Below are 21,709 nucleotides of genomic sequence, written 5' to 3'. Positions count from 1 at the left end.
AAATAAAAAGAATCTGCATTTTAAAAAATAAATACTACAGTTTTTTTTAGGAACAAACAGAATGGCGTACAAGGTACTGTCATAGAAGAAATTGGAAAAAAAATCTTTATTTTTTCATAATAATGCATATTTTGTAATATTTTATCGATTCTTAATTATTTAGTAGTCCATCATATGCCCAGTTACATATGTACACAAGTACATAAAATTGTAACGGATTATCTCTCCCCCCTACTCTCTCTCTCTCTCTCTCTTTATCAAAATCGGGGGGAGGGGGGGGGGGTAACGTATATATTCCAAAATTTATATGTATATTTCCAAAATTAATACATTTGCAAGAACATTTATTTCTTTTCTCAGGCCTTTAATTTTGGAGTTTAATCAGTTTAATCAGATGGTATGTTGTAGGTAGTTAATATTTTATAATAATTAGATTTAAGTTGCATGTTTTCTAGAAGGTCCCTAAAAATTCATTTAAGTTTATATTAAAGTTAATGTATATGTGTGTTGTTCTACAGACATTGTACACAACACGTATGTATGTTTTTTGCGCATATGCAATGCAGAGTTGTAAAGGAATTAGTCCTGAGACTAATACCCCATTCATACGACGAAAATTTGCTTATGTGTGCAAATTTACCGATGAGTAAATTTACACACATAAGTAAAAGTTAATTTGCTATGCGTTCAGACGAGATTTATGTACCATAAGTAAATCCTCAAATTGTCATTTAAAATAAGGAGATGGACCGCTTCAGATTTGTGAATTTTCACAGAAAAAACTACTATTTGGGTATAGGATTAACTTACTATTTAGGTATAGGATTAAATTTTGGATGTTCCTCAAAGAAAGTAGAAGAAAAATCCGATCCAAAAATTGGTACGACAGAACCGTTCTTTATGACTTAAAGGACGAAGATTGGTATAAGAATTTTCGAATGTTTAAGGAAAATTTCATAAAATTTCATAAATTTCATAAAATTTTGTGAGAAGTTGGGAAATGCTTTTGACCCGACCCAAAGACTGTAGAAGAGCCGTTGGATGTAAAGAAGAAGGTGGCTGTTACCATCTACTGGTTAGCGTCTTCAGCGGAATAAGGGACGTACGATTGGAAATCATTTTGGTGTTGGGAAATCTGCCATGTATGATTGCAAACATCAAGTTTACGAGGCTATTATGGAACATATGCTAATAAGATCATTATAATGACCATAGAGTAATTTTCCGTCGGTCGCCATGTTGGGCGCTAACAAGGCCAGATTCCTTCATAATTCAACCAATTTAAACTTCTCATACTGGACAATGAGGCGAAGATAACACAGTTTTTCTTACGAATATATGTTAACAAAGTTCATAGGTTTAGTAATTCAAAAATTTTTGCCCTTATATTTCTGCTCAAATACCAGTTTGATCTCCAAGATGGCGACCAAGGGAAATAACTCGAATTGAAAATGTGTCATATGAAATCTATCTATTTACCAAATGCTGACTTGAAACGAGGTTGTTGAAATCCTTGTAACATAAACTTATCTGTCAGTAGCCTGCCTCAGTTTAAAACTGAGAAAGGATGAAGAAAGTCATCAAGGGCTAAACTATGGTGGAGCGATTGATGGCACGCATATTCCTATCATAGCTCCTAAGCATTCACACGGAGACTACTTGAACAGGAAAGGATTCTACTCATTGAATCTGCAGGGTGTTTGCGACCACAGCTTTATCTTTAGATTTGCCCGCGTTTTTGCATATTCGAAAATTTATTTCAGAGGAGATAATGGTTCCTTGTTTCCAGAGTGGAGAAAGCAGTTTGGAGAAATTACTATGCTAGTAGTACTTCTCGGCGACACAGCGTATACCCTTTGAAGACTTGGCTTTTGAAGCCATACACCAACAGATCTACCCTTACAGTAACTCGGTTCACTTTCAATTTTTGTTTACTTAGCGCAAGACTGACCCTTGAAAATCCGCGTATTTTTAGAGCTTTACTTTCTAGCAGCCATGTTTACCGACTGATATTTTACATGCCAATGCATATACAACCATAACAACACTTAAAACGGAGATTGATGCAATACACATGACGAAAAACTTACATAAGTAAATTTGCTGCGTGTTCATACGACAAATTTTACACACGGGAGCAAATATTTTGCGACAACGTGTATGCAAAAGTTAATTTACACCTTGTCCTGACGAGGTGCAAATTTACTCAACTGTGCATAATTTGCATATGAGCAAATCAGTTCATACGACAAAAATTGCACATGTAAGTAAATTTACATATGTGTATAATATACTGAGGTATGCAAATCGTGTCGTATGAATGGGGTATAAGCGTATCGTTTACGACTAGACTTACGCCACTTCGTGAAACGCAAATTACGTCCGACTAAAAAGCCCCGGAAGTACACCTAACTTAAGTCTTAAATTTACAACTTTTGATGAAACGGGCCCCTTAATCAATAATGGTGTTTTCACTTTCAATTTAATATCATAATGATTGTTTTTTTTTTTTTTAAATAAAAAACTTTTTAGAAATACTTACATACGTAGTTTCAAGAGAAATAAGCATTATAAATTACAAGTAAAAGACCATAAAGCAGTATTCTGTTTTCTGTAGAATGTTTTTAGAAACTGGTTATAACCTAGAAGATTTAAAATGGGCCAAGAGAGACCTGTAGCGGCACATATTGTTGCCTTTGAATATATTGTCGCTGGCGACATTATATAAAGAATTGAGCTTTGGCACATATTGTCGCCCAGGGATAAAATATACCGGCACACACTGTCGCCGGCGACAAAGTGTGCAGACCCTTGTGACACATATTGCCGTCCTGAACATCAGAGTTTGCATGATGATAATCGCTGATTGCAATTAAAGTTATTTTTTACTACTTATCAATTAATTGAAAATTCATTGCACACAACGTAGCCTGCTGCGTCATTGTGCAAAATTGTAACGGCTCACGATGTCACTCGTTCAGCAGAAGAAAAATAAGGCATAACTACTATATCGGCACATTATGTCAATGACAATATGTGCCAATGAACGACACTATATGTCACTTTAAAGGATGAACCTTCATAACATTGCGATTTCGCCCGCTTACATTAGTTAATAGCTCTAAGCATGGGCTTCTCCATTACGGCTTTGTAGGTCATTGTTTTATTTGAATAAGACGGGGCGTCTTAAATTAGCGTGTGTTCGAGATGATCTAAGTTTTATTAACAAAATTCAGGTCATAACCTTAAATTCATTTGCAACTGATTGTGTCAAAACCCTCTATTGCAAATGTTTATTTTTTCACATGCAACAGTATCTTGTTCAGTCCTAGTGAATCAGCAAAACATTATCAGACTCATTCAATGTTCACCTGGAAGCTGAACTACATGTATTCGGTCTACCAGAAGATGAACATACATGTACTTCTTGGACGACCAACACTTATCCTGTCTGAAGGGGAGGAAATTAAGTTTGAAAAATTCAGTGCTCAAATGTTGTCACATCCAGTGCACTCTACAACAAGCTGCAAGCAAGAATTTGTCAACGAAGAGTCCAACCCCCTTGTCTGGCTAACCTTTACTATAAAATCGTGTTCTATAAAAAGTGTCATTTTCTGCTTGTTGCTTTTTTGGTATTTTTTCTTTCGTATTTTAATTATTTAAGGGAGCCGACTGGGGTTTATTGTGTGAAAACTACTATAGAGAAACTCTTTAATTTTATTCCATATGTACCTTACATTGACTTCAGTATATATGCCAAGTTTAGTGAAAATCTACTGTCTGGTAATTTTGTAGGGACCATCTCAAAATACAGGTACATTTACTATAGGATTATACATGTATAGGGAAATACCATTTTTTCGCACTTCGGAGCAAATTATACAAATAATACTATAGACTTTTTGCCAAATTATATTATTTGATGGGTAATACTATATTGTACATTTTATGCAAGAAACACAAAATTCTACCTTCTGGTTTTCAGAGGGAACATCTCAAAATGCATGATATTTTCCTGTTTTTCTGGAGTACAACAAAACATGACAGATACCACAGATTTACATAAAAAATGATAAAAATGATTGTGAAATTCTCAATTTACTATGCTTAAAATTTCAAGAGCATCTATTTTATAAGTAAATATGCCTTATTTTACTATGCTGCGCGAAGTATTGCGCAATGAAAACCCAGGTCGGCCCCCTTAAAACGCAGAGGTGGGGGGGGGGTCTCTCTCTTTATAGCATGATTAATTTATAATTTATTATGGTGCAATTGCCTTGCTAAAAAATCTCTGTTACAGAGAAAATCAAAGATGAATGAAACGAATTATATTTGAAATGATAAATTTACTGGAAATTTTAAATTAAAATGTACACATTATGAATATAGAATGGAATCTGTAAAAAAAAAAGTTCTTGGGGAACTGAAATCTTGCTCACTTCGCCTCGGGAAATAGACTTGCTCTTAGGAGTACATGTATATCTTAATACTATTGTCGTCTTAAATGATTGATTAAAGGGGACATTAAGTATATTCGAATATGATAATGAAAATTTCCGCAAATGCTTTTGTTCAACCTCCTCTTTTTCAAGAAGTGTGATTGCACTGGCCTGTAAAATTAGTTCAAAGTCCTTGCAAGTAATCTATACTTCTATTTTAATGATGTGCACTGTTTACGCCTCAAAAACATTTTATGGAAATGCTGTTTATAATCTTGTAAGTCGTGCCTCAGCGTGTGGACGCTACGTCCGTCCTGCAAAATGTTAGGTTTTAGACTTGTAAGACAAACCTTACCGTGTGTACCGGCCCTAACATCGACTACTACCGACACACGTTCCTGGGATAATTTTTTTTTTAAAGAAGACAAATTTGGTGTAATATTAAATTCAAATCCGTAAATAAAAACTCCATTCTTTAAATAATAAGATAAAATTAAAAAGTTTTAAAACTAAAGTTGTTACAAATAAAAAAATATCAAAGGGAGGTTGTATTGAAATAGGTCGGCCAAATGGCTGAGGGTGGAGTGGGGGGGGGGGGGATGTATATCGAGTCATATGTTTTGGAGGGTGCGTATCATTACCGCTACATTTTCAAAATTTTCATTACTGCTGCATACTCATTACCACTACAAAAAAGATAACATTACCGCTACATTACCTCTACATTGCCTCTTTCATTAGCCAGCGGTTTTTTTTTATGTACATATTGATTAAAAGTACAACAAACACGTGTATAAAACCTTTTTTTCTGCTCACCACGAGGGAAGTGAATATTAGACTTTGAGCAAATTTTTTTCTTCACTTTTTTATATAAAATCTATTTTATGTAATAAAACATTTTAGAAAATATTAAAACAGAGAAATTGTTCACGGATAAAACACACAGTCTTCACAGAATTGATAGATCTTTGAAGGCCATTTGCTTGACGTAGGCCTACTGCTGTCTGGAAATCTCGTCATTTTCTTTGAATTTCGTTGATGAAAGGTATTAAATATACATGTATCGAAAATTATTAAAATTAAACAGCAATTCACATAACTTGTCGTGTTGACGTGCTACACGCACTTTTGAAGAACTTCTTGAGACTATTGTTAACAGATACAGTACACTTCGGATACAAAGTAAAACAGGTGCCAGGGATGAACAGTTTTGATCTGTCATTATACCGCATAAACGAAAAAAGTGACATCTTTGATTTTAGTATCCATGGACATCATATTATATAAATACTGCATATATATAGTTATATAAATGTTACCCTCTACTACATGAAGTATTTATTATATCATTCTATATTATATTATTCTGAATGTTTCATACAAATACAAATAAAGATGAAGCGCTGGCGCATAGATTCCTGGCGGTCTTTGTGTGTGTGTGTGGGGGGGGGGATGATATCATCCGTCCTCTAGCAATGTTGATTGTTGTTAAATTCTATCTGGAAGGCGCAGTTTCATCATTCAGAGGGTAACGGTGTTTTTTAACAAATGTTTCTCGACGAATCAAATTCCAGTAATTTACATGAAAGTATAATACACCAAAGTAACGATGTTGTATTTCAGGGCCCTCAGATACTCACTCTTGCTAAAATCTATAGTAATTATATAGGACAACGCTACTGGACTAACAAGCTCACTTCATAAGGCCACAGTAAATTAATGCTTTGTTTTACGTCTCCGGGCGAGCAGTTTTTTCTTGAATATTAAAATCCAGTAAAACTGAAAACAGAACTTCCCAGAAATACAAATAAATTGAGAAGTAATACTTCCTTTAAAGAGAAGTGACTGATGCTATCAAAACAAAGGATGCATTAATTAGTTTTAAGCTCTACTTTTCGATTTTATGTGATAGAAAGATCTTATGCAATGGTAGTGTCCGTCATTTGTAAGTCTGGACTTTCCACTGTCTGATCTACTTGTATTTTTTCAAATTGCTTCTCCTCTTACAGTTTTGCCCGATTTAAATAAAACTTGGCATACAAGTAGAGTACGCTAAGATACACTCAGTTCTTTGTTTCACTTTTTTATTTCAGTGAATGGTGTTGCCATGGTCACCAAAAAAAAAAAAAAGAATTCCTGTGAAGTTCAAAAATGCAATACGATTGTGATGCATATATTATAGGTATAACACCATGATTGCCTGACGCCACGTGCATCAGGCAGTATAAGGATTAATATTTCAGGGATCCGAAACTAAGCGATCATTCTTAATGAACTAGATTTTGTGCAAGCTGATTTACATCGGAATTTGTTTCCTGCATTTAAACAAATACAGTTTGCAGGAGAAAGAATCATATAACTGATGCAAAATAATGATGTGTTTAAAACCCTTCAGTTTTTTGAATGCACATGTTTATTCTTTGCGTTTCTTTGTACGGACATGTCCGTATAACATTTTTTCTGCGTTTCTAAACTACTGGATCAGTCCGTTTGCCTTCTACGAAAGGGGTGACACAGTCATTTCGCGCCAAATGTCACGTAAATTATCTTCGCACCTTTTTCTTGGATTGTTCTATTGAATGGGTGTGATAACCTCAGAATTATCAGTGGCGGATCCAGGAATTTCATAACGGGAGGGCGCAGTAGAAGGCAAGGGGTCTGGGGGCTGTATTGAAACCCCAGTGGGTCCAGGACAAAGCCCTGATGGGGGTTCGGGGGCGAAGCTCCCGGAAGCTGACGAATTCTTACAAATAAGAGGTGTTTTTTCCTTGATTTTAGCATAATGAACATATAAGTTCTACAAACAAAAAATTCAAACGGGAGTTGGGGGGGGGGGGGGGGCACGCCAGGCGCGCCGGTGCTGGATCCGCCTTTGATTATAATCTACGCTAGCGCACTTGCAGTTTCATCCCAACGTAACTATAGTCAGCCCGTGGGCTAACTAATAAATGACCAAATAGTGGCATGTCTTAGATATTCGTTAATCTGTAGTATTTGGTTATGACATTTGAGAAAGTCAATTGTACATCTTGTGTAATGAAGTATCGCAGCTATGTCACTCCTTGATGACGGAAAAATCTTGCATATACGTTCCATAGATATTGATTGATTAGTCAGGCAAGCTTTTTGAAAAGCTATTACTTGTACACATTAAAATTGCACTACTCAACGTTGTAGTGGTTATCTACATCGATAAAATTTCTTAGATACCACTGGGTTATGATCTTGATGAATGCATTCTATAGAACACATTGTCAAAGAGGAAGGACAACAATTTAATACCCAGTCTTCAGATAATGCGTTCATTCGTTGAACTTTATGTTGTTGTTTTTTGAGGGGGCGGGGGGGGGGGGGGTGGCACTGAAACTCGTGCTTAATTATCTTTTTTTTTAAATTTACATTTTGAATAAATAAATAATGAATTATTAATAGGGAATAAAATCAAGACACTTCAACTCCTGTAGCATGAAAATTGAATTTAGTGAAAAGAGGTTTTGTGGATTTATGAATTCCGCAATGTGCTCTCCACAGAAGAAAGAAATAATCAAGAAAAAATGGTTTCTTAATTATTTCCAAAATTTCTTTAATGGGGTGTGCTCCAAAGCCCTGATTCAATCACACCTGTATCCAACCTTATTAAATAATATATTATTTTTCTTAACCCCTTCCATCAATATCATGCAAAGCGGAAATTATGAAAAAGGGGGAGGATTCTCATATAAGTACCCAAAACGTGGAGCGGGGGAGGGGGTGCATAACATTTTCACTTATTCCTTTGTTGAACGTAGGACGGTAGCAGGGAGAGTGTGGCTAATTTTGGTCAAAATTTGAGGCATGTTACCGGATATTGTTACCGGATATTGCATATGCAATCAAAGAATTTTTTAAGCTTGGTTACAAGTTCTAAAAAACTTTTGACCGACACAATCAAACATACATATATATTTGATAAAATGAATGCGAATTTACTTAATTAATTCATTTAGGTAATGAGAATATTTTAGCACATTAAAGAATACGGGCTAGGCTAGTGGATCAAATAATAAAATAGACTGAGATTTGAAATATAAATAGTGAATAAAGCCTACATGTATCTCTTTACATATTTTCAAATTTGATTTTAAAAAAAAAAGATGAAAAAGTGATTGCAAAATAAAAAACCACCTGACCAGAAGGCCCACTTTAATCTTAACAAATAATTTCATTAATAAGGCAACTAATTCTGAACAATATTTGCATATAATATACTGTTACATGGATAGAGATGTGTGTCATGTACAACCAAGTACAAATTCAAATTACTTATTAAATAGGTAAAACCCCTTATAAAAACTTCAAAGGGAAAACTGGACCTTTATGACTATAGGCTTAATTCATCTTTTTCCATTAAAATCATTTATTATTTTAAAAAAATCAAAGTCGCTGTGTTTCTTCAGAATAGGGTGTACTTTCATGTTCCTAAATATAAGAATGAAATCTAATACACAGAAGATGCCAAAGCCAAAATGCTTGCCTGAGTCATTTTGTGTCTATTGCTCTTAAAGAGATTATTTTTAAAGATTTTTCCCCTCCATATTCCCATGAAAAATGTTGACACCTGTATACATGTAAAATTTAACCCCTAATTTTAGTCCTTTTCTAATCCAAATGTCCATAATTTAAACATAATTAAATATTGACACATAGATACATGCAAAATGAAAACCCTACTTTTAGCCCTTTCCTAACCCCAATGTTTATAATTTGAAAAAATTAAATCTATATGATGTTGTAATGTTGGCATATGAATTTGCTTTATAATTTATGTCACCCTGCTAATTTTCACTTATACATATTTTCATGCAAAACTTTTAACCCCTCTGCAGCTCTATCCTCGCCTTATGGGCAATGAAAAAAACTTGAATCTATGCTCATTAAGAAAACTCTTGGATAACATTTGTCTTATATGATCAAGTTGTTCTTAAGGTATTCAATGTATAATGACCATATTCTGTACCTAATAAATGAATGGTCCAGTGTTTTTAATCAAATTAGCATTTTGAAGATGTTATCAAATAAAAGTACACCACCAAAGGAATTTACAAAATTTTGATTATTGTCCAATTAATTGCACCTTGAATATTATATTGAAGTCTATGGGCAGCGCATGTTTTGTTTAGATATTCAAAAAGGTAATTTGAACCTCATACAAATCTCTTGTGAAAATATGCATAAACTCTCTCTTTATTGAAATATGAAATAAAATAAGTCATCTACCACAGATATATTGACAAAATTTAAATTTTCTTCTTTGCATCAAGGGCAGATAACTCTTGAAAATGTTTACAGTGCAAAATGGTCATGCAGTTTCTAATATGTTATCAGTCATGTGAATTTGGTTCATTTTACTTTCATCATTAATATCTAGCAATACATATTTAACTAGTTTACAATAATTCAAAATTGCTCAATATTCCTTCATTATACATTGAATACCTTAAAATGAAAGATTTTTAATGACATTATCCCATTTTTCATGTTTCTTCATTATCTCCCCTTGAAAAAGGATGCAGCACCTTTATTTGAATAAGCTTTATTCCTTTTAAGCAGAGATACATTGTACCAAATGTGGTTTACATTGACCAAATGTTAGAAAAAAAAAAGAAAATGTTAAAAGTTAATGGAGGACAAACAGTCAAACATAAATGTTGCATTGTTGGATACCAGAGACTTCTTTTTATCAGAATTGTGCAATTGAGCCAAGTTGGATCAGGTGAGCTAAATTCCATATCCATGTTTAGCTATGGACCTCACTGTTTAAACAGGTGTGCTATATCTTCTTGAAGTAATGTACACCATATACAAATGTTATTTTTAAGGCAAATCACTTCAATTTATTAATACTGGTACAATTTAGAAGATCTGAATTCCACTGGCAACTGTCAAAGGCAATCTAGTCTCACTTATAGATGAATCAGAATGTTTTTAAATGTACTTTTAAAGCTTTAATTCAATTGTCACAGCAGAATTTGTTTAACTTCCAAGAAATATTTTTCGAACTGGCTGGCTCTCTCAGTTGGACATTCAAGCACTCAAAATGGCTGCATGATTATTTTTTCTGATGAACACTAGGAATTTTCTTTTGTCCTGGTTTTCTTCTTTAGCCCACCATCATGCATGCATCTATATTGAAATTAAATTTAAATGATCATTTAATAATGCATGTTTAAAAAAAACACTTTAAATCATCAAATCCTTCCTGCATATATATATATATATATATATATATATATAAAACAGTGTATTATTTGAATGTGGAATTATTCGCAAGTGTACATGTAATCTGGTTCCCCTTAAAAATTAGAAAGGCTATAATTCTGTCAAAAATCAACAAAGTGGAATGAAATGCAAACTTGATCTGTAACTTAATTATCAAGGTACACACACATGTACTAAAAATCAGCTAAATACACATGTACACTGTATCTGCGAGTGTTTAGTATGGTGGCATATTTCTGCCCCCTACATGCAAGATAAATTATGTTAACATGAAACATAATCATGTAGACATGCGATTTATCTATGTCAACATGCAAAATAAATATTTTAACATGCGAGATAAATATGTAGACATGCGACTTATTTATGTCAACATTCAAGATAATTATGTAGATATGCAACTTATTTATCTCAACATGCAAGATAATAATGTTAACATGCAGCTTATATTTTTCAACTTGCGACTTATTTATGTCAACATGCGAGTTATATTTTACATGCAAAATAATTATGTCAACATAATGCATGCAAGATAATAAGTTGCATGTCAACAAACATATCTCACATATTGACATTAATAAATTAACTCGCATGTCAACATAATTATCTTGCATGTTGACATAAATAAGTTGCATGTTAACATTAATTATCTTGCAATGTTGACATAAATAAGTCGCATGTCTACATAATTATCTTGCATGTTAACATAAATAAGTCACATGACAACATAATTCTGTTACATCTTGCTTGTATGATGTCATATAATGGCGTGCATAAGTAAAGTTTAAAATTAGATTCTCTTGAGAAGTTGGTAACTTGCATGTAACATAATTATTTTGCATGTTGGCATAAATAAGTTGCATTTCTACATAATTATGTTGCATGTAAACATAATTTATCTTGCATGTAGGGGCAGAAATATGCCACCAATGTCCACAGTTTAGAAAAAAAATCCAGAAAACCAAGTGATAAAGACTGACAGACAGACTGAAAGACAGATAAAGGGGAAACCTGTAGTCCCCTTCGGTTTCACTGGTAGGGGACTAAAATAATTACATATGGTGTACAAATATTTTGGAGACTCTCTGGAACAGTAGTATATTCATTAATTTTAAAATGAACATCATGAAAATATTGATCTTAGTACATGTACATGATGTGTCGTAATAGAACATGCTAACGAAATAAATTAAAAGGAAAATCCCACTTTTCAGAGCACGGTTTTAATAAAACAAAAAGTGTGGAAAACCAAATGGGACAGACTGACAGACAGTCAAGGAGAAAATCTATAGTCCTCTCCAGTTTCAACGACATGGGACTATTAAAATAAGAAGTTTACACCCCCTCAAATGTTAAACATATTAAAAGACCCTTCTTTTTTGGATTGAGATTTTTTTTTTTTTTAAAAAGTGATATTCTTACATTTAATGATCCAAACAGAATTATAAAATTTAAAACTAGATTTACATAAAATTTTAATGAATAATGAGTAGAGAAAACATTTTTTAAACATTAGAAATTTTAATCTATCCATTTTAGCAAATATTTTTCATCACTCGAATCATTCTTGCTATGGCAGATTAAATTTGAAGAAAATAATTATTAGATGTGTAGATTGCAGGGGCTTTTGAATTAAAAAAATATTGTGTATAGGAAGTCTTAACATACAAATATTAGCTGTACATATATACATTAAATATTATACAATTATTGCTGGTTTTTGAGGTCAATACGATGATTTAGACATCTGAAGAGTACAGTATTCACCGAGCCTGAAGGGCAAGGTGAATACTGTACTTCGAAGGTGGCTAAATCATCATATTGACCGAAAAAAACAGCAATAATTGTTTTATTATATGATTAAATGACACACACTCATTAAGCAATCCATGCCATCTTACTTGTTCACATCTATTGAAGTACTAGCCGAACATAATGAGAGAAACAGGGTTAAAAAAACAACCAGATTTATCACATGTATTTTGGAATTTTTAATTCTAGTTTAGGGTCAGTGTAGAGGAAATAAATGTCAGGCACATATATAGGATTGATTTTGAAAATGGGGGCATTAAAAGGGAAAAAAAATGACAACTTACCTGAAAACAAACTTTTGACTAGCCCCCCCCCCCCCCCCCAAAAAAAAGGAAAAGAATTCTCTCAACTCAAAATTTTATTTAGTGGGATATAAAGATCCATAAACGAGGGGAGTGGGGCTTTCATTGAAATTTTTTATACTTAAAATTTAAAATAAAACTTTACATTCTCAAAAGGTGGGGAGAGAGGGGCAGTCCTCCTGCAACCCCCCACTCCCACCCCTCACCCAAGAATCTATGTGCCTTTAATGTTATGTTCATATGAGTGGAAGTCAGGTGCAAGTGAAATAACTTTCCAAAACTATTTGCATCAATTTGGAATTTCCCTATCTATTTTTGGTCAAATGTAGAATAAATAATTCCTTATATTGACCTGAAAGGTCACGTGCAGGTCAATACAACCTAGTATTTTTCTAACATTGTTGGATCTCAGCCAATCAGAGAGATGGGAATTATTCAATCATATAATAAATAAATATATATATATTACTGTATATACTCGCCTATAAGTCAGTTCGCTTATAAGTCGGTTGTACTTTTTAAGCTTTTATTAGAGGGATTGACCATGTTGACCGTCTAAAATATCAGTCTTTTTATAACTCGCCTATAAGTCGGACAAAGAGTTTTGGTCCAAATTACAACTCCCAAAAAACCAACTTATAGGCGAGTATATACGGTATATATACACTGTGCTGTAGAAAGCCTGTCCATTGCTAGAATTCATTCACCATTTTTTAATAAATATGTTGTCAACTTACATGACTTAGTGTCTTCAACTTATCCCTCTTATCAGTTAAACTTACAAAATTAACATGATTAACCATGTTAACTGACACATTTGCTTTCAACAGATTTTATCATAATCTAAAAATATTTCATGATTTTATTGCAATTATAAATTCAAAAAATTTATATGTCCTTATTTGTCGCACATAGTCTCTTACTTAGGGGTGTTTGTTATACATGGACCAGTATATGGAGATAACTTTCAACTGAAGTTGGTTACCAGTTAAAGGCAATCTTAATTATCTTTACTTTTTTGGTTGTCAATTTAAAAATCAGAAAAGAATTCAAGTCATCTTAATTTAAGTACGACTTCACTGTACTTTACAAAATGTAAATTTTTTTTTCAAGATATAGAATTTTGATTACCATGATTACTGATTCTATAAACATGATAAATTATATTTATAAACAAACCTTATCATAATGATTGAAGAATAAATTTATTCTTATTAATAACAATTTTACAAGATATAGAATTTTGGATTACCATGATTACTGATTCTATAAACATGATAAATTATATTTATAAACAAACCTTATCATAATGATTGAAGAATACATTTATTCTTATTAATAACAATTTTACAGTGGAAACTTCAAGGATTTTTTTTTTAATATTCTATAGAACATGTAGAACAAAAGTAAAAAAAAATTGAGTGATATGCATCAATATATATCATAAAACACAAGTCAAAATATTGTCATGATTAAATTTTTTTGCATTTTGATACTCATCCCTACTTTTAATTAAATGAATATTTACTCTACACTTTGTGTAAGTTTTGAATGAGAAAGCATTTATGAGATTAGACTCAAAGCAAAGCTAGTGGGCTAACAACAAAACAAGAGGCCCAAGGGCAACAACACTCACCTATCAGTCACTTTGGCCCTGCTGTTCTGCCACAGATTTCCCCCCCAATATACATGTATTCCTGATGGCTATGTAAAATTTTGATCGTCTTTTGTGACCCAACCCTATATATAGGGCCATCATTTAATAAAAAATGAATCTACGCTACCAGAGGATGCTTCTTACATTATTATGTTTCATCGTGGCTTTAATGTTTTTGAGAAGAATTAAGCATTTTAAAGATTTATCCAATGTAATCCCTATTGTGGCTCCACCCTACCCCCAGGGGCCATGATCTGAACAATTTAAAACCTACACTACCTAAGAAAGCTTTCACCTAATTTTCATCTTTTCTAGTCCAGTATTTCTTGAGAAGAAGATATTTAAAATTTTTCCTATATATTTCAATGTAAAGTTTTGATTCCCTATTGTGGCCCTACCCTACCCCCAGGGGACATGTTTTGAACAATTTACAATCTACACTACCTCGATCAGGAAGCTTTCAACTAAATTTCATCTTTAATAGTCCAGTATGAGAAGAAGAATTTTAAAGATGTTTTTCCTACAATATTTTCAATGTAAAACATCCATTCCCTATTGTGGCCCCACCCTACTCCAAGGGACCATGATCTGAACAATTTATAATCTAATATTCCCTAGGAAGCATTTATATGAGTATCAGCTTTTCTGCCACAGTGGTTCTTGAGAAGAAGATATCAGTCTGAAGATTTTTCCTATATATTTCATTGTAAAATTTTCATCCCCTAATTTGAGGCCCCATCATGCCCCGTGGGGGCAAGATTTGAATAATTTACAATCTACACTACCTCAGGAAGATTACATATAAGTTTCAGCTTTTCTGGCTCATTGCTTCTTGAAAGAATATGTTTCAATGGCCCCACCCTATTTTTGCATTTCTTGATTATCTCCCCTTGGAAGGAAACTTGGCCCTTCATTTTAAAATTTAGAATCCCCTTTACCCAATAATGCTTTGTACCAGCTTTGCTTAATATTGCCCCAGTGCTTCTTGAGAAGAAGTTGAAAATATGTGAAAAGTTTACAGATGGACGGACAGACACTGGACAATATGTGATCTAACTTGAACTTTCAGCTCAGGTGAGCTAAAACTGGAAAAAGGGTGGGAAGGGGGTGTTAAGTCATACATGCACCTTGTCCATTAGATTTCACGAAATTTAAAAATATATGTACATGTATTTTTAAAAAAATCAATGTGAGACGCTACATCAGGGTTTGAAATTAACAGTCGCCCACTCGCAATTTGCGACTAATGATCCATTTGGGCGACTTAAAATTACGTTCAAGTTGCCCACATGGCGATTAGAAAATTTACGATAATAAATATTTGTTTTTCAATTTTGTCCGAATGTTTTGTATTTTTCTCTTGAAAAATTTCATAATCAGTAAAGTGCTTTATGATTACCCGAAAGAAGTACTTATATATACATAAAGCGTCTAAGTGATTGTGTCGGGCACAATGTGGCATCGACGGGTCAACAAGCCCAAGAAACCAAAAAGTTATGTTGTTATTTGTCAATGAAAACGTGCCATGTGCTCTATATATGATATTGAATGATCATATCAATCTTCATAAACAGAAGAGTTTCACTTCAAATTTAGATAAGTCGTGCATAATGTTACAACGGATAGAAAAGAAACACAAAACACATGATAAAAAGAAAAGAAAAATGGGGTTATTGTTTTTATATTCAATAGAAGGTGTGATAATCTGTGGGCGAATAAATTTTGATGTGGGCCCCAGAATTGAGGTTCAGTAGCCCACATGGCTATCAAGGATTACAAGTTAGTTTAAAACCCTGTACATGTAAAAATTAGTTAAAATTAAATGGTAGTAATTAAAATTGCTAGGTCATTAACAATCAAGATAATTGATATAAATGTTTAATTCACTTACCAATAATGAGATCCAAGTTCAAAGAGCCATATTTCCAATGGTTGATTCTTTGTCATCAAAACTCCTAAAATCCGTCTTAGTCTTAACTCGCACATCTTCCTTGAATTTTTGAGAATCATGATTTTTGTTAATTTTGTCAGTTCAACAGTATTTCCTGACTTAATGGAAGTCTGAAAAAAGTCCTGAGGATTACACTCTACTATTCTTTTTTTTCACACTCCAATGGAATTTATTCTGATTTGTCATATTTGGTTTCTCACAATCCTTAAATCTTTCTATTGTGGCTATATATGCTTCCTTTAAACTTGGTTGATATCATGTGTTCTATGATCCACCACAAGCTGTAGAACAGAGGTCCTTCTTCTTACAGGGTTTGTTGATAAGAAATGTTCATAACTAAAAAGATAAAGTGATTCCCATCTATTAGAATGTTGCAGACCTTTAATGAAATATCAAGATTACAAACAGTATTTAAGCTCAAAGGTGCATTGAAATATTACTAATTGTGAGCACTGCAAACATAGATCTCTAAAACATCAGAGGTGGGATGAGTTGTCATGGAGGAATATTTAGCATCCCCTGTCAACTAGTTACACCTGCTGTGCGCTCCTTGTCATAATAGGGTGAAATGGATAAATCTGTAGACAATTCAGTATGAAAATAATGGCCTAACAATTTCTGTATGAAAAACATCGATCAGTAAACATTTGACTTATCTGTACAGTAGACTGTATTAGTTAACAAGGTCATTGTATCAAACACAGAATTTGCAAAATGTTCAACCTGTATCATTAACTTATTTGCCAATAGCTTGCCTCATTTTAGTAATTGTTTGTACTAGGTACACATGCTCTTGTCCTTTGAATCAAATGGGAGTCATAAACTCCATATGAAGGTGATAATGCTACATAAGTAAGGGAAGTTAATAATAGAAAAATTAAAGTTACGTGTTTATCATAAAATTTAGTTGTTACTTTGCCATTAATGTCTTTGTCTAGTAAAATATTCAAATATGAAACAGATGTATATGCCTCTGTGGTGTCTTTAATTTTGAGTTCAAAGAGATAATTACATGTGAATGAAAAAAAAATTAAATATAATGAATAGTGATCAATCTCAAAAAATTTATAAAAATTACAAATCTGTGAAGTGCCTGGCAAAAACAAGGACCCCCTGGAAATCCCAGAGGTGGGATCAGGTGTCTAGGAGGAGTAAGCATCCTCTGTTGACCGGTCACACCTGAATAAGTTAATGTAGGAATAAAAATGAATAATTACTGTCCATTGATAAAGCATCATCAATATGTCATTATACATGATATATCTAATCATGTACCGTTAGTATATATAGGACAGGAAATACAAAATATAGTTATTTATAAAACAGTGTACAGTGCTACCTCGGTATATTGCAAGCATTTGTCCAAGGCAGATTTTGGCATTATAGCGAGGGTGGCATTTATAACGAATTCTGCCATAAATTAAAATTCAGTGGGTAATCAAAGCAATATAAATAGTTTACGTAATTCATTTCAGTTACAGTCTGTTAATGTCATGCTTGTGCACATACGAATAAGGGAAGCTCTTGTTTCTTTTTGAAAATGAAGTCATTATTTTTTTGGTTTACAACATTTTTACTGAAAAGAAACAAAATGTCAGAATATTGAACACCTGTCAATTCCCTGCTCTTTCGCCATGCTCTAAGAATTTAATAACCTGATAACAAAGATGTCAGTAGCCGTTATAGCCTCTCGGTATTAAAAAAGTTCTGAGAATTATTATTAATCTCATCTGAATCGAAAGTAGATTTTTTTCACCGTCTCAAGAACTTCTGAATCAGTTAAAAAGTTCGGTTGGTAAAATGTCATGACGAATGGCAAGTCACGTGTCAGAGTACGTCAACCTGTTGTAATAAACATGCATTCTTATGTTTGCTGGTACCTCTGTACTTCTCTTCCGATTCTGTTTTGATATTTATCAATCAACCCAATCTGTGCCCAGCAATTTATGAAAAATTCAGGGGTAACAGAATCCTTAATATTTTCACGTGCGGAATTATAGTAGTCTAAAAATAGAGGTGGGATTTCCTTTTGATCGATAGAATGGCTTCTTAATCTAAGGGGACACAAATGAATATTTGCATTTATTATGGTTTGGTGCATTATCCATGATAAGCAATAATAGGCGATTTACAATCATATAGATCAAATGTTGATCAATCAATTTTTTTTTCTCGTAATCCAAATTTGTACTCTTTCTCTTGCCTGACGTTTCCATTACTGTGATGAAATAATTCTTCTATCTTAAAAAAACATGCCAAAGACATTGCTAATTTTGAGTTTTATTCACCAATTATTTTTAATTTAGCTGAATTCCTTGTCCAGCCTTTACGCTTCACCGCAACCACTGTCAAAGCACGGGTGTGTTGTCCAAATTACCGACCCGCTCTAGGTAATTGGCATTGTTCTCGAGGGTTTTCCTTATATAATTTGACCTTTTGTTTCCCAAAACCAGTGGCGGATGGCAATAAGCAGGGGTGGCAATATAACGGGTGTATCAACAAAAGGGGGAAATCCGTTCTTCAAGAATTCTTGGCAATAAGCGAGGGTGGCAATATAACGGAGGGCAATATACCAAGGTAGCACTGTATTTTCAACTTCAGCTAGGTCATCATATTAAAAAAAATCATATATTTCCAAACATTGAGGAGTTTCATTGTATTTAATCATGTAAATAATGTATCTGACCAGCAACATATGGCATGTGGCTTAATTGTGCTAATTACGCCTGCATCAAAATTTATTTCTAATTATAGCTCTCCTTAGTGTTCACATGGCCTTAATGAAAGAAATTTGATGCGCAGTAAATTAATTTGAATTAACTTATTTGCATTAAATTGTCCATGTGAATGTGGTTCAATTTAATCTGTATTAGCTTACGTTTAATTCGAATTAAACCCTCCTTGTGAAGACGACATTAAATGTACATATCTCATACTGTACACCCTCAGCAAGGCTTCACAACCAGATAATACATATTCTTGTCAGCTGTCAAAATCACATTCGCATGATTAAAATGAAAGTGAACGTTAAGTTGAATACCGATCCCGATTAGAATAAAGACAATTAAAGGACTGTTAAGGACCCTCTATACCATGGGCGGATACAGGATTTGTGATTATGGGGGGCATGGATAACTTCGCTTAGGCAGGGGGTCTTGGGGCCGCCTTAAGGCCCCCAGTGGGTCCAGGGCGAAGCCCTGGTGGGGGCCCAGGGGGCGAAGCCCCCAGAAGCTCCTGGGTTTTTGTGTATTTTCAGAGTAAAACCAGGCACAATAATAGTGGTATTGGTTAGGTTGCATTATACCCCAATAAATACATGTATAGTGTGTACCCCTCCTTCTTTGTTTTTTTTGTTTTTTTTCTGAAAATAGAAGTGTGCACACCATAAAAGGGAATTTATAGTAGTTTGTATTTGTCTAATATATTAACACATTACATATGGAATGCCCTGATGACAACAATGGCCAATGGTGTAGTATTAATTATCTGTCCTGTTTATTATGGAAAATAGCTAAATAATGAAAATTATCAGTATGACTGTCAGTTGCAAACATCTTTTTTTTAATCCCATTTAAATAATTTTATTTTACTTTTTATCTGGACTACATGTATCATTGGTGAAGTTATTTGTCTTTTAAACTGAACCTTCAATTTTTTTTATACTGGCACAATTAGCTGATAACATACAGACTTAATTTTAAATTTATTGACCCTCCCAAATATTTGCCGGTCTTGGGCCAACAGACTGTCATTAAGGTAAATAAATATGTAAAACACTGATTCATGACAGTCACTGTAGTATATTGAAATAATGCAGGAAAACATATACAGATCATGTTGATACACAAACACATCATCATGAACTCCGATCATCAGAACTTCAGGTAGGTTTGTTTTTTTCCTGACATGTAGCTTTTCACTATTAAATGAATATTATATAATTGCATTCATACCATAAACTTCTCTCTGCTGTGTTCTGAGAATCCATGAACATTGATAATTTCTGATCCAAAACCAATGAATCTACCTGAAATGTATTATAATATTATGCAGTTTTAAAACATAAATTTCATGATAAATAAATAGGAAAATATATTCTTTAATTACTGTAACTTAGTAGAAGTCGCATCATTTTCATGAATCATCATAGCTATATATACATATTCTCTCAAAACTGTCCCAATGCAATCATGAGTGCATAACAATAAATGACAAGTATCAATCTTTAAATTCACATACTTTGAAAACTTTGTACATTAAAATTAGGGCATGGCACTGTCTAAATGCACAGCATGTCTTTGACATTAATATCAACTTATATAGCTGCACTATACCCTCAGGTTGCCAGGGCTAAAAGACCACGTTGAAGCAGGGACCTATACATGCTTAACAATTATATCTATGTCCCTGGGAGAAGTAAACAGCTACCCCCCCCCCTTTCATCATTTAAATTATCTCTAATATTTACGCCTCAGTTGTACATGTGTTTTTTGAGTTGACAGCTTAATATGTACACAATATTAACAATGATTTTAGCAGCCCACGTACCTATATATAACCCAGGCAGACTGAACGTTTCCCCGGCCCATAACACATGTTGTGACCGACTCTACTTTCGTTTTTAATATGAAACCTTCGAACTTGACTTGACACATAAACAAGACGCGAAACGCAAGAAAACATTTAAAATTTCTAACAATATATTTTGCTACACATTGCAAAAGATCAACGTTGATTCAATAAAATCGAAATATTAGATGCACGTACATGCAGAAATAGTTTCTCTCCGCGAGTACAACATATGCCAATACGGAATGTGTTTACCTTCCCAGAGACATATTTCTTTATGTTTTCACTAACATTAATAATAATAACTTTTAGTTTAATGGTTTTAACCATTTATACTGCAATCATGCTACGATGCACATTGTAACTATACAGCATATACATGTATACATATCGTAGGAAAATTATTGAGTAAACAATAATGCCGTAATGTCATAATGGACACATATCTTTACTCATTTATTCAAAGGCCATATTTAATACATGTGCATAAAATTTATTTATTTATTTACAGATTTTGTACTTACCTTTTACAAAGTTTACTTCGTCCTCATGTACATGACCAAGTGTGAAACGGGTACTGTATTATGATGTCATTTACGACGTCATTTGATGTAACGAGCATGCGCACTCGCAATGTGTGTAAGTCTCGCCGAGAAGAAAAATTGATGGATCGGTGGTCATCTTATACACACTCATTACACAGATCTCATGCATCCGGTCA

At 33.4% G+C, this 21,709-nt stretch overlaps 1 long non-coding RNA gene across 2 annotated transcripts; it reads right to left on the bottom strand.

The window, feature by feature from the left end:
* Positions 1-9,995: 9,995 nt before the first annotated feature.
* On the bottom strand, positions 9,996-20,479 carry LOC133192485 (uncharacterized). 2 transcript variants are annotated; one of them, XR_009721811.1, is made up of 3 exons: positions 20,373-20,479; positions 16,360-16,755; positions 9,996-10,601 (listed from the first exon to the last, which is right to left on the bottom strand). It is a non-coding gene; the product is annotated as an uncharacterized LOC133192485 (long non-coding RNA). The 2 variants fall into 2 exon arrangements; XR_009721812.1 differs by lacking the exon at positions 20,373-20,479 and adding an exon at positions 19,298-19,367.
* Positions 20,480-21,709: the final 1,230 nt, after the last annotated feature.

Source organism: Saccostrea echinata, unplaced genomic scaffold (genome assembly GCF_033153115.1).
Source record: "Saccostrea echinata isolate AGI-Se365-2 ecotype Australia unplaced genomic scaffold, CSIRO_AGI_Sech_v1 ptg000025l, whole genome shotgun sequence".
NCBI classification, from domain to species: domain Eukaryota; kingdom Metazoa; phylum Mollusca; class Bivalvia; order Ostreida; family Ostreidae; genus Saccostrea; species Saccostrea echinata.
The sequence above is the reverse complement of the archived record's forward strand: the minus strand, read 5'-3'. Positions and strand labels throughout refer to the sequence as shown.